The sequence below is a fragment of the Schistocerca serialis genome, chromosome 5, assembly GCF_023864345.2.
Source record: "Schistocerca serialis cubense isolate TAMUIC-IGC-003099 chromosome 5, iqSchSeri2.2, whole genome shotgun sequence".
NCBI lineage: Eukaryota > Metazoa > Arthropoda > Insecta > Orthoptera > Acrididae > Schistocerca > Schistocerca serialis.
Genome location: NC_064642.1, coordinates 75,557,123 through 75,569,929, shown reverse-complemented (window position 1 = coordinate 75,569,929; position 12,807 = coordinate 75,557,123). Strand labels below are relative to the sequence as shown.

The following is a 12,807-nucleotide window of genomic DNA, read 5'->3' as shown; positions in this document are numbered from 1 at the left end:
TTTTATTCTACCCAAATTAAATGTTTTTACTACATTTACCTAAGGCTTCATTTGTTTCTTTGTCCCTGTTGTCCCAACCTTCACCAACAACATTAGATGTCACAGCTAGCCAACTGTGTCTTCTTTTTTGTCTGTTTTTATATTCCGCATTTTGAATGTCGTATAAAAAAGGTCGAGCTTGAACTTCTAAAACAATACTTTCGCTATTAAGTTCAATTTTTTCCATTTCACACATCGAAAAAACTGTAATGAAACACTTGACTACACGCACTACTTTGTGTTAACACACTGCCAAGTTACTACTGAGTTCACGTGGGAACGCAATGTGAGAAGCGTCTTTTGACGCAGGGAATGGGCCCCGCCCCAGCCGACTAGCGTCTGATTTGAGTATACGCCTTCCCGTCGGACATTCGCAGAAATGCCTATAACTGTGGCGTCTTTTTTGACGCTGAGCGTCCAGCTTCAAAAAACGCAAGTGTCGCCGTAGCCTTAGAGAGCTGGCGCTCAAGTGCAGCGCGTCCCATTCAACCCCTTCCAGCCTCCGCCAGATACTACCTCCCATCCCCGTTTCACGAACGTGCTACCTTATTAGCCAGGTTCTCGGTTAGCTTTGCTGGGTAATATATCACGATTGCCCATAGACGCCATTTTCAACACGCTGACAAATATATCAATCTTGAGCAGCAGGTCGGAGCATGTTCTCCTAAGACGTACCAGTACATGTTGGAGACTGCGTTTGGTGGGTGCCTTAGCATATAAAGCAGCCTCTCACAGCTCACGATACACTGTCGGACAGAAAATGCATAGGCCAGATTGCAGCTATTTCTCTATCGGCGACAAGTGCTGTGCAGTGTTTGTGTATCGGTTACAGACGGTCAGCGGAGGCAGCATCTCGTCACTGGGCAGTGGCACGTTGTCAGATACGTCCATATTACTTCAGTCTACGAGCAGCGTTTAATTTCCTACCCACTCCATTGCATACACAGTTTACCACTTGTCTTGACAAAATAAAATAATTTTTGGTCCAGAAGCAAAAAAAAAAAAAGTATAAAGAAAATGTCGGGGTAATGTAAATCGTCCTCTTGCTGGAGTTGACAGTAGACAAATGGAAATACAAGGAAAATGCACATCGGTCACTCAACCAACCGTCTTCAGCTCCTATTAACGCGAGAGCTTCCAGGTTAAAATGGTTCAAATGGTTCTGAGCACTATGGGACTTAACAGCTGAGGTCATCAGTTCCCTAGACTTAGAACTACTTAAACCTAACTAACCTAAGGACAACACACACATCCATGCACGAGGCAGGATTCGAACCTGCGATCATAACAGTCCAGCAGTCCCGCGGTTCCGGAATGCAGCGCCTAGAACCGCATGGCCACCATGGCCGGCTGACCGGCCTGCATTTTCCTAGTGTTTCCGCTTGTTTACTGTCGACTCCACCCCGAAATAATTTCTGAGGAACAATGAACACGCCGTAAGTTATGCAAGAAGGGACAGGATATCCAATACGCGGCGAGGTACCACGTCGGAAGACGAAATGTCGAGTGCGGCCTTTCTATCATGTATCCCCAAGGTGAGAGACAGAATGGGCTTATACTACGCAAACGCCGCGTAAAGACTGTTTACTAACCGACCAAGAAGATCAAAGGATGTCTCTGAACGGCGAAAGACAAAAGGGACCCACGAGCAATGTCGGGAGCATGCCGCACACGTATGGAAAGGCGTGTTGGAATCGTACGATGATCCAGCAAAACTAGGATTACAGAACAAAAGGTACTGAAGGTTGAGACAGGTGGGTAAATCGCCTGTAGCGGAGCACGTGCTGTGTGAGATCAGCCACATAATACAATTCTCCGACATACTAGTTCTCACTATGTGGAAGAGCAACCACGCAGATTTCTTCAGGGAAGCCATTAAAATTTAGAAACGAGACAATCGTTTTAACATGAAAGAAGTAAGTCTCGGGGTGAACGGAGCCAGGATTCCCATGCTGCAGCGATCAACCGTTGCAGGGAATAAACGGATGGTGACCAGGAAAATAACCTTCAGACAATGGATCGGCTCCAGTCCGCCACCAACAGTCTTTGACACTGCCAGCCAATCGCGCTGGATCAACGTTATAAAAGTCATTAAACAAATGTCGGCCGAAACTCCCGAGACGAAAGCCAACAGGCAGTACATCAACATTGAATCAATAAGTAGCCTCGGAAGCTTCAACAACTTTGTATTTCTGTCGTATTCCATGTGTGTACTGAGCGAGAGGAAAATAACTGAGTATTCGAGTATGTCACCGTACGCACCCTAATCTCCCTTATTCTCACAATCCCTACGAGATACAAGCGGTAGTGGTAGCATAATGGTCGCTGAGTCTTCTCCGAACGTAACTGAGCACTATCGGGCCTATTTTTCTGGATTCATACACATTTAAAGGGAGCCGTCATTCATCATACCAAGTCGACACTCTGTCCAAATCTACCTCTATGTCCTTCAGATCGTGCAAAGACGGTACTTGGATATAGACAACCTCACAATCAGTGAATAACCTTAGAGAGCTAATGTACAGTCAAGAGCGGACAAATGTCATTTCACGCTCCCAATAACTGATTGTTATGGTCGAAGTAAAGAGGATATAAAATGTAGACTGGCAATGGCAAGGAAAGCGTTTCTGAAGAAAAGAAATTTGTTAACATCGAGTATTGATTTAAGTGTCAGGAAGTCATTTCTGAAAGTAGTTGTATGGAGTGTAGCCATGTATGGAAGTGAAACATGGACAATAAATAGTTTAGACAAGAAGAGAATAGAAGCTTTTGAGATGTGGTGCTACAAAAGAATGCTGAAGATTAGATGGGTAGATCACATAACTAATGAGGAGGTATTGAATAGAATTGGGGAGAAGAGGAGTTTGTGGCACAACTTGACTAGAAGAAGGGATCGGTTGATAGGACATGTTCTGAGGCATCAAGGGATGACCAATTTAGTACTGGAGGGCAGCGTGGAGGGTAAAAATCGTTGAGGGAGACCAAGAGATGAATACACTAAGCAGATTCAGCAGGATGTAGGCTGCAGTAGGTACTGGGAGATGAAGAGGCTTGCACAGAGTAGAGTAGCATGGAGAGCTGCATCAAACCAGTCTCAGGACTGAAGACCACAACAACAGTTATGCACTCGAATGTATAAACAAAAAATTTACGATTTGGCTCGTCGACGCTGACCGTAGGCGTACCGGAAATATCATAAGTAGTCACCACTGAAACATCAATAACGCGTCACACTAACAACTACAGAACAGAGGGATAGGGTGGTTGACTGTGCGCGAGGAAACGAAAATTCCTCACACGGTACAGACTTAGGCACGATGAAACCGAAATACGCAGTAGAAAACAGTATGCTGCCTTTGATAGTATTCAAAGGCATTCCAACGCCTGGGCAAAGATGGTACAGTGACGTAGCTGGCTGGCGCTAGTGTTTTGCGCGTTAGCTAGTGCAGTGTGCCGCGCCAGAAACGGTCGGCGCTCTACTGCCAAGGCTGCAGAACTGCGCAAAACCTGACCGCCGCAAGCTGCGTTTGATGGCAGACAGAATTGCCCGTAAATCTGAAACTGCGTAGACCGAGGGGCGTTGCAGCGGAAGCCGACTGCGATAAGGGGCTCTCCTAAAAAAAGCACAGCACAACTCCCGTAGCACGCCAAGGAGGTGAACTCTGATAGCGGTATGGTGCCCGTTAAACGTTGCAGGAATCAGCATCGCATTGCTAAAGGCGATACTCAAATGTATATGCTCTGTAAGAGTTAGCATTCTGTCACTGTGTTGCCCGCATCTCGTGGTCGTGCGGTAGCGTTCTAGCTTCCCACGCCCGGGTTCCCGGTTTCGATTCCCGGCGGGGTCAGGGATTTTCTCTGCCTCGTGATGGCTGGGTGTTGTGTGATGTCCTTAGGTTAGTTAGGTTTAAGTAGTTCTAAGTTCTAGGGGACTGATGACCATAGATGTTAAGTCCCATAGTGTTCAGAGCCATTTGAACCATTTTGTCACTGTGTCCATGGTCTGTTAAGATTTGCTTGTTTTGTGGCTAGTTTCTACTTCTTACGCTTTATTCGCCTCACAAGAGGACAGTACCAACTTCCCTTCAACTATTTGATAGTATAGACAGTGTGTGTAGCACACGACTAGGACTTTAGCGTATGTAAACAGTAAGACCAACTCTCAACCGTTATTGAGAAAATCGAGTTTGGAAATTATAGGCGTGCCTATGCTGTATGATTTGTAGGCCGCCGCGTGGTCTCAGCAGCGCCTTGCCACGGTTCGCGCGGCCCCCCCTCCCGTCGGAGGTTCGAGTCCTCCCTCGGGAATGTGTGTGTGTGTGTGTGTGTGTGTGTGTGTGTGTGTGTGTGTGTGTGTGTGTGTTGTCCTTAGCGTAAGTTAGTTTAAGTTATATTCAGTAGTGGGACCGCTGACCTCAGCAGTTTGGTCCCATAGGAGCTTACCACAAATTTCCAATTTACAACTTGTATGGCCGCTAGTGTTCACGGAGTCCACATTGAGCGGGGAAGCGCTTAGTTTCATAAGCGCAAGGTTTCTGTGTCCAATCTCCTATTTTATCCATTCCCATGTAATTCCAACAACAGATTTATCATTGCTGTGCAAAGTATTAATATTTAATAATTCATTTATTATTTTCCTTATCTTTAATAAGAGGAATTGAGAACGTTTCTTTTCGTTAAAGAGACTGGAAGTGAACAAAGGATACACTGGATCTTTCAATAAACTCAGTGTAGTCATTTTTTTTATATTATTGCATTTACATTTGTGGTTCAAATGGTTCTGAGCACTATGCGACTTAACTTCTGAGGTCATCAGTCGCCTAGAACTTAGAACTAATTAAACCTAACTAACCTAAGGACATCACACACATCCATGCCCGAGGCAGGATTAGAAGCGATTCGTTTTGAGACTAATGGACACCCCATACACGGCTGTACGAAAACGACCACGACCACAAATCGCGACAGAGCACAACTGACCGCTCCGACCGCGGGGTGCTTCTTAGCCAAAGGGCTGAGAAGCAATTCGTTTGAGCACTATGCGACTTAACTTCTGAGGTCATCAGTCGCCTAGAACTTAGAACTAATTAAACCTAACTAACCTAAGGACATCACACACATCCATGCCCGAGGCAGGATTCGAACCTGTGACCGTAGCGGTTGCTCGGCTCCAGACTGTAGCGCCTAGAACCGCACGGCCACTCCGGCCGGCTTTACATTTGTGACAAGCATAATGTACAACCTGCAGCGCTGCACGAATCAGGATGATACTGATAGTAGAAACATGAGAACAATAGTTTTCGCGACATACACCAGATGTAATGAACGCCGAATTTTTGCATGTTCATGAATTTTTTCAATGTGTCTGAGGAAAAACGAACTTGCTTTACTTTCATATACGGTTCTTGGTTGTCACACAATACTGAAGCATAGCATCGAATACTGGTGCACGTGACTCACAAAAAGAAGTAGTACCGACAGCGAGTTTCGATCCAGAGACCTTGCACTTACGAAACTAGGAGCTTACTCGCTCGGTTGCTGACTCCGTGAACACTAAAGGCCCTACAAAGCATACAGCATACGCATGCCTGTAATTTTCAATCTCGAGTTCCTCAAAAACGTTTGCTAGTTGCGTCTTCCAGAATGTGGAAGTCCTAGTCGTGTCCACATTCGGTCAATTTTATGAATCAAATCGGTGAGGGGAATTTCGTACGGTCCGCTTGTCAAGAGCAGCAATGCAGCACATGTTGATCAACAAAGCGAGGAGTCGATACTAAATTTCGCTCTCTTTTACTCTTATTTACAAGCTGTATATCCTACCAAAGCAATTTTATTGGAAACTGTTGGTAGCAGTTTTTCATCGTTATTTTCGCTCACATTTGCGAGGGACAGTCAAGCTATTTGAATGACGGTGTATTCAGTGCAGTACAACGCTCGAGCGTCAACTGATGGCAATGACGTGACACTCAAGATCAGGAAAAACTTTGAACGGCAACCAACAATGGATAGTGCCACAATAACCACATGTCCATGGTCAAAATGGTTCAAATGGCTCTGAGCACTATGGGACTTAACATCTGAGATCATCAGTCCCCTAAAACTTAGATCTACTTAAAGCTAACTAACCTAAGGACATCACACACATCCATGCCCGAGGCAGGATTCGAACCTGGGACCGTAGCGGTCGCGCGGTTACAGACTGAAGCGCCTAGAACCGCTCGGCAACACCGGCCGGCTGTCCATAGTCATGCTAGTAAATTACCACCCATATCTAATGACGATTTTTGGTTGTTCGCCTTGCATCAGAACTGGGGCATGGAAGAAGGAAAATAAGACAGAGCACTTGCCCGCGAAAGGCAAAGGTCCGGAGTTCGAGTCTCGGTCCAGGATACAATTTTCATCTGCCGTGAAGTTTGGGAAGAGAAGGTAGTTTAATTTCCGTCAAGGCCATTACAGATGCAACATTACTAATATTATAGAAGAGGGGACCTAGACTTAGACATGGACTTGTCGAATGAACCGTTTAGACATTCATTTGAAGTGAATGAAGTCAATTATGGAAAACCTTAATTAAGATTGGAGCATGATTTCTCTTTCTGAGTGTAAATCTTAGCTGTTGAGTGGCAGGCCTTTTCCACCTCTCAAAACATTGCTCGAAAGTAATGGCGACAAACAATATCCTTGTCTTAACCCTGTTAAATCGTAAACGGCTCAGACACACTGATGAGCCAAAACATTATGACCACCTACATAAAAGCGTCTTGGTCTACTTCTGGAACACAATTCAGCAGTGATTCTCCGTATCATTGATTCCACAAGTATTTCATAGATTTCAAGAGGTTTGTGGCACCTGATGCCACCACACAAATGACGCACTCCCAGTAACTTACGGGCGGTTGGTTTGTGGGCGCGGAGCCGGCTCCCGATAGCGTCCCAGATGGGTTTCATCGGATTCAGATAAGCCGAATTTGATGGCCAAGACATGAATGTGAATTTACTATCGTGCTACTCAAACAATTGCAGCAGGGTTCTGGCCTTGTGACACGGACAGTTACCTTGCTGGAAGATTCCATCGCTGTTGAGGAAGACGTCAAGCATAAGGGGCTTCAGGTGGTCCTTAACAGTGTTCACGTCGTCCACTGCTGTCAAGGTGCCTTCGATTACTACCGCAGGTCCCATGGAAGCCCAGGTGAATGTTCTCCATAACATAATACTGCTCCCACCGGCCTGCGTCCGTGGTGGGCTGCACGTTTCGACCAGACGTTCCTTTCGGATGAGGGGATATCTGGACATGACCAGAACCCTTAACAATAAACGACATTCATCCGACCAGGCGACACGAATGGTTCAAATGGCTCTGAGCACTATGGGGCAACATCCGAGGTCACCAGTCCCCTAGAACTTAGAACTACTTAAACCTAACTAACCTAAGGACATCACACACATCCCAATGCCCGAGGCAGGATTCGATCCTGCAACCGTAGCAGTCGCACGGTTCCAGACTGAAGCGCCTAGAACCGCTCGGCCACCGCGGCCGGCTCCAGGCGACACGATTCCATTGATCCGCGGTCCAATCTCGGTGATCCCGTGCCTACTGTAACCATAACAGACGATGTTGTTGAGTCAACGTGGGAAGACGTAGGGGTCCTCTGCTGCGGGACACTATGTTCAACACTTTGCGCTGAACGGTGTGTTCCAAAACACTTGTGCCTGCACCAGCACTATTCTCTGTCGTCAGATCTGCCACAGATCGCCGCCTAATCTGCTTTAGAGAACAGGCAAGCCTCCGGTCCATTTTCTGTGATGGATGTCCAACTTCTTGTCGCCTACTCATGGTTTCAGCATTGTTCAACCACTTTCTACAGAAGCTCACGACAGCAGCGCGCGGACAGCCGACCAGCTTCGCTCCGAGCTGCTCGCTCCCAGGCAATGAGCCAAAAAAATCTACACAATCTCGATGTGGGCAGTGGTCATGATGTTTGGCTCATCAGTGTGTTTCTCTTCTGAACTTTACTCTAGAGTGTGTGTTGGTTAGAAATAATTATATTGTAATTAATTTGGTATGTACTCGGATATTCCTTAGTATCTTCATCACTGAAGATCTGCTTTTCCGAAGTCTACAAAGGTTATGACTTGTTGTTTGTTGTCTTAAAAATATAAGAATTGTAACCAAGAAAGACCAAATGCACTTAACTTGCTCGTGATTCGCAGATGGCTTAGCGTCACTATCAAATAACATTCAAGGGTCCAGAAACCAGAAAACGACCTTAATATACGTACCACAAAAATTGGACTACAGAAATCATTCGAAAAGACTCATTACAAATTTCGACGTTATTATATGTTCTGGAGAGCTTCTCCAGGGCCTAATCCTCCTTGGTATTCTCCTAATTCCAGTTCAAGTTGATGTCTAGAACGATTATGTACAATTCTTGATATGACTCTGTATGTGATATTCAAAAGAGAAATTCCTTTATAATTGCCTGCAACTGATTTGCCTCCTTTCTTGTGCAATGGAGTATTACAGTTTATTGCAAAATTAAAAAGGTAAATTACTGCCTTAAATGTAGCCTCGGTTAGTAGCCGGCAGTGCACCACGCTCCGGCGCTGGAGGTGCCGGATTCCGTCCCGGGTAAGTGAGAGGATTTTCCTTGTTCCAATCCCTCCTGGGTTTTTAAGTTAAGGGTAGCATTTAAGCTCTGAACTTCAACAAGTGCCATCTGTGCATTTCTCGATTTTTCCATAGCACAATTTTCCTCTGCGTCAGTAGTTCCCATTTTTTATTCTTTCAGATTTTAGTACATCACCGGAGCCGACACTATGTAGCAGAAGGTTAGAGTCCGTTTTTACTATTCTCACGTTACTAACAGAAATGTAAACGTGAGCCGGTTCTAGCAAAGAGTTAAAACGAGACTCAAAGCTCTTCCACATGTTTGACGTGCGAAAGCGATGTTCCAATACAAGTACGCACTGTTCTAGCTGAAGGGTATGTCGTGCAATTCCTCGACCTTTCCTGAAATGCAGAAATCGTGTCCGCCTGAGAAGAGAACAGGAGTTTACAGTGACCGCCGACAACTTCGTGCCTATCGATTATCCTGTCGATCACACGCATTTCAGCTTACAGTTCAGCGGGTTCCTGCGCTCGACGGCACCCAGGGTAAGGATGAAGACCCTGCACCAGCCACAGCTGAAGAAGACAGGCGCAACGTCGAAGGCCAAACACGCGCGAAGCAGGATGCCCTTATCCGCAGATGCCGCCCACACCAGTTGGAGCAACTTGGCAGCACCTCTCAAAAGCGTCATCCGCTCCGGAAATTTTCCGGCAGACTGGATGCACGCTAAAAATACTGGCCTTGGCCAAGGTGGCTTACGCTCTTTCCTAGCGATCTTATCAGCTTGTCCCCAGCGCTGTCGAAAGTTTGTGACATACATATTATAAAACTAACACCTCTTCCAAGCTTTATTTCAGTCAGTCGGTAAGTAGACGGTTCAAGTGTGGAATACAGTGTGAACCAGAGCTAAACGAATACAATTTCGGTGGTTGTTCCGTGATATTTTCTAAACATTTTGGTGTATGACACTCGTGTGACCTCCGGTGGCCGGGTACAGAGTAATTATATAGTGTTTGTCTTTATTAATCCTCATTTATCTTTTACCTGTATTGTACTGAAAACAATAGCAATGCCCATGAGCTAAGAAATTTCGGGCTTGCAGCGCGTCGTCATTTACTATGCTCCACGATATTTCGTCCGGGCACCTGCCAGTCATCCTCTGGTGAGCCGTCTAAGACTTCCTCCTTCCCGCAGTTTATTAGCACTTCGTGTGTATTCCGCATATGCATTTAGATCGTGATGAATCGCGAGTTCGGCTGTCCTCAGGATTGCTGCTCGTCATGGTCATCGGCGAACAACGTCGTCGTCTTTTATAGCAAATCGTGGAGATGATGGGGTTCCAAGCATTATCCAACTAGCACCCGGCATCATGGTTCATCGGATTTTCCGCCATGCGTATTTCCAACGATTCTACATCTAAATCAATACTCCGCAAGCCCCCTGACGGTGTGTGGTGGAGGGTACTTCTGGTACCACTAAGTGGTTCACACTTGCCTATTCCATTCCAGAATGGCGCGTGGGAAGAACGATTGTCGGTATACCTCTGTATTAGCTCTAATTTCTGGTATTTTCTAGAGGTGGTCATTTCGTGAGACGTATTTGGGAGGAAGTAGTACGTTGCCCGGCTCTTCCCGAGAAGTTCTCTCTCGAAATTTCAATTGTAAGCATCTCTGTAGCGTCTGTTCTGGAGTTTGTTAAGCACCTCTCTACCGCTCTCGCGCCAACTGGACGATCCCGTAACGACACGCGGCTCTGTCAGTAGTATCTTCTCTATCTCTTCTATCAGCCCATCTGATAAGGATCCCTGGTTGATAAACAATATTCAGGAATCGGTCGCACAACCGGCTTGCAATCCACTTCTTTAGTGGATGAATTACATTTTCTTAAGATTCTTCGGCATCTGCTTTTTGTTTCACGTGGTCATTCCACATTCTGGATAGTTACACCTACATATTTTACGGCAGATATTGTTTCCGCCACGCCCAAACTTTCTGACGGATCTATAGTATCTTAAGCTGTATCTAATTAGAGGACAGCAACATTTTAATGTTTCTGTATTATCTGTAAACTAAGCGGGAAACCACCTTTCACATCTTCACGGTCAAAGTAGTAGAATACTTCTGTTCATTTCATGTTTATGAGCTAGTACCATATTTTAATGTGGACAAAAAAATCAAGCGTGCTCAGGTATTCACCAAATACGCACATTACAAGTAATTAATTTCTTTTTACAAACGGCCCGGATAATTAGTCCGGAAAAATGATGTAAGCTGTAATTAACACACAAACAGCAAAGATGAGAAACTGGAGGAAGATCCGTAGTACTGACTGCTTACCTGCTAGGTTATTAGTTATTGTTTTAGGAGGAGGCAGACTCCCACCGATGCCCCCTGAAACAAACAGAAAAATAAGCATCAGAATATACAATTAACCAATGGAAGCTATTAGAAGTCCTCTGCATTAGCATTGTGGTTCAGAAAAATGAAGTGGAGTTTACAGACTGAGTGCGCTTCCACTATGGAAGCAGTAGACCAGTTCCCCAGTTACATTCGAGAATGAAAAATATGAGAGATACAAATTTTGCTGTACTTGTCAGTGCTGACATCCGTCTATTGAGTAGTTGTCTTGTGCAGGCATTTAAATTCGAGAGAATGTAGTCAGAGGACTTTTCCGACAGCTAAATTTTCTCCTACACGTGCTCCTATTTTATTATACATTACGCGCGGCGTGTGTAATTAACTTAAAAATGCAGTAATTAGCAGTTTTACAAAAATAGTGCTTTTGTTCAACCTTTGCCTCGCTAACAGTATGAATAAACTGTCCATCTACCCATCAGTACAAGCATCGTCTGTCAATTTTTTAACATCGCTCTCTCAAGGTACCCACTGCATGCTAACTAAACGTTCATGTTTATAAAAACATTCGGTTTTCACGGATATAAAATGCCTCTATTTCAAACAACTTAGAATACAGCACTATAAGTATAAAATGAGTACAGTTGGTTTTATACGAGGTAGTAAATGTTTAACGGAATACAATGAACCAAGGAACTAAGAAATATCCGGTACTTTATTCACCTAAACAACAAACGTATTACAGCATAAACTGAAGTTCATCGCAAAATAACAACAGTGACGACAGTGAGTCTCAATGCCTGCATCACAACAGAGCATTAAGTTGTGCCGCATTCTCTCAAATATCCACTCTGTCTCGGATAATATCTTGTCGGGTTTTTGGTAAACCTGCAGAGCCAAACTCGGATAAAATTTCAAGCCTTCGATGACTGCTGCCACCATCGTCGTCAGGGGCTGTCTGAGTGTCGTGAGACTAGCAAGGCCTCCTTTTATGCCTAGAGGCTGGCATCTCATTGTATACGACACATGTTGATGGTTGGTTGGTTTGTGGGGGTTAAAGGGACCAGACTGCGATGGTCATCGGTCCCTTTTTCCAAAAAACTGAAATCACCCACAGAGAATAAAAAACGAACACCAGAAAAGACGTCTGACGACACAGGACAAGAAAGACTCAGACAGAGATCAGACAAAACAAATTAAAATCACTCAGAGTGCGACGGTGGTTGGCCGACCACAGAGATAAAGAAAGGAAAAGCCAACCACCGAGAACACATTAAAAACTCAGTTTAAAATCGGAGGCCAAAAGCCAGAATCAACAGTAAAAAACATAAACACTCAGATTAAATGATAAAAAAACCCTGCCCGAAAAAAACGCAAAACTAAGTCCACCATGGCAGAGTCATCTGTTAAAAGGGCAGGGAGCGTGTCAGGCAGCGCAAACATCTGCCTGAGCACAGCCAAAAGGCGATACTCCAACAAAATGTGGACCACAGACAAAACGGAGCCGTAGCGACATAGAGAGGGGGGGGGGGGGGGTGTCCTCACGGCGCAATAAGTGGCCGTGGGTCATCCGTGTGTGCCCAAGGCGCAGTCGGCAGAGGACGACAGACTCCTTGCGAGGGACGCGCAAGAAGGAGTGCCACACAGTCGTCGTCTCCTTGATGGCGCGAAGTTTGTTAGGGGTGGCCAGACCGCGCCATTCAGCGTCCCAAAGCGATATAACTTTGCGGCGGAAGACTGCCCTCAAATCGACGCATGTTGAAGTGGAGCCTCTCTGCCCACTGATTACCTCTGCGCTTGCT

General features: G+C 45.4%; 1 protein-coding gene across 3 annotated transcripts in view; it reads right to left on the bottom strand.

Moving 5' to 3' along the window:
- The window catches only part of LOC126480743 (uncharacterized), a 1,220,032-nt gene that overhangs the window by 683,631 nt on the left and 523,594 nt on the right, over positions 1–12,807 (bottom strand). For all 3 annotated transcript variants that reach the window (XM_050104017.1, XM_050104016.1, XM_050104015.1), the window contains one exon: positions 10,988–11,041. The gene's annotated coding sequence lies outside the window, so the exon portion shown is untranslated. The remainder of the gene's footprint in view (positions 1–10,987; positions 11,042–12,807) is intronic.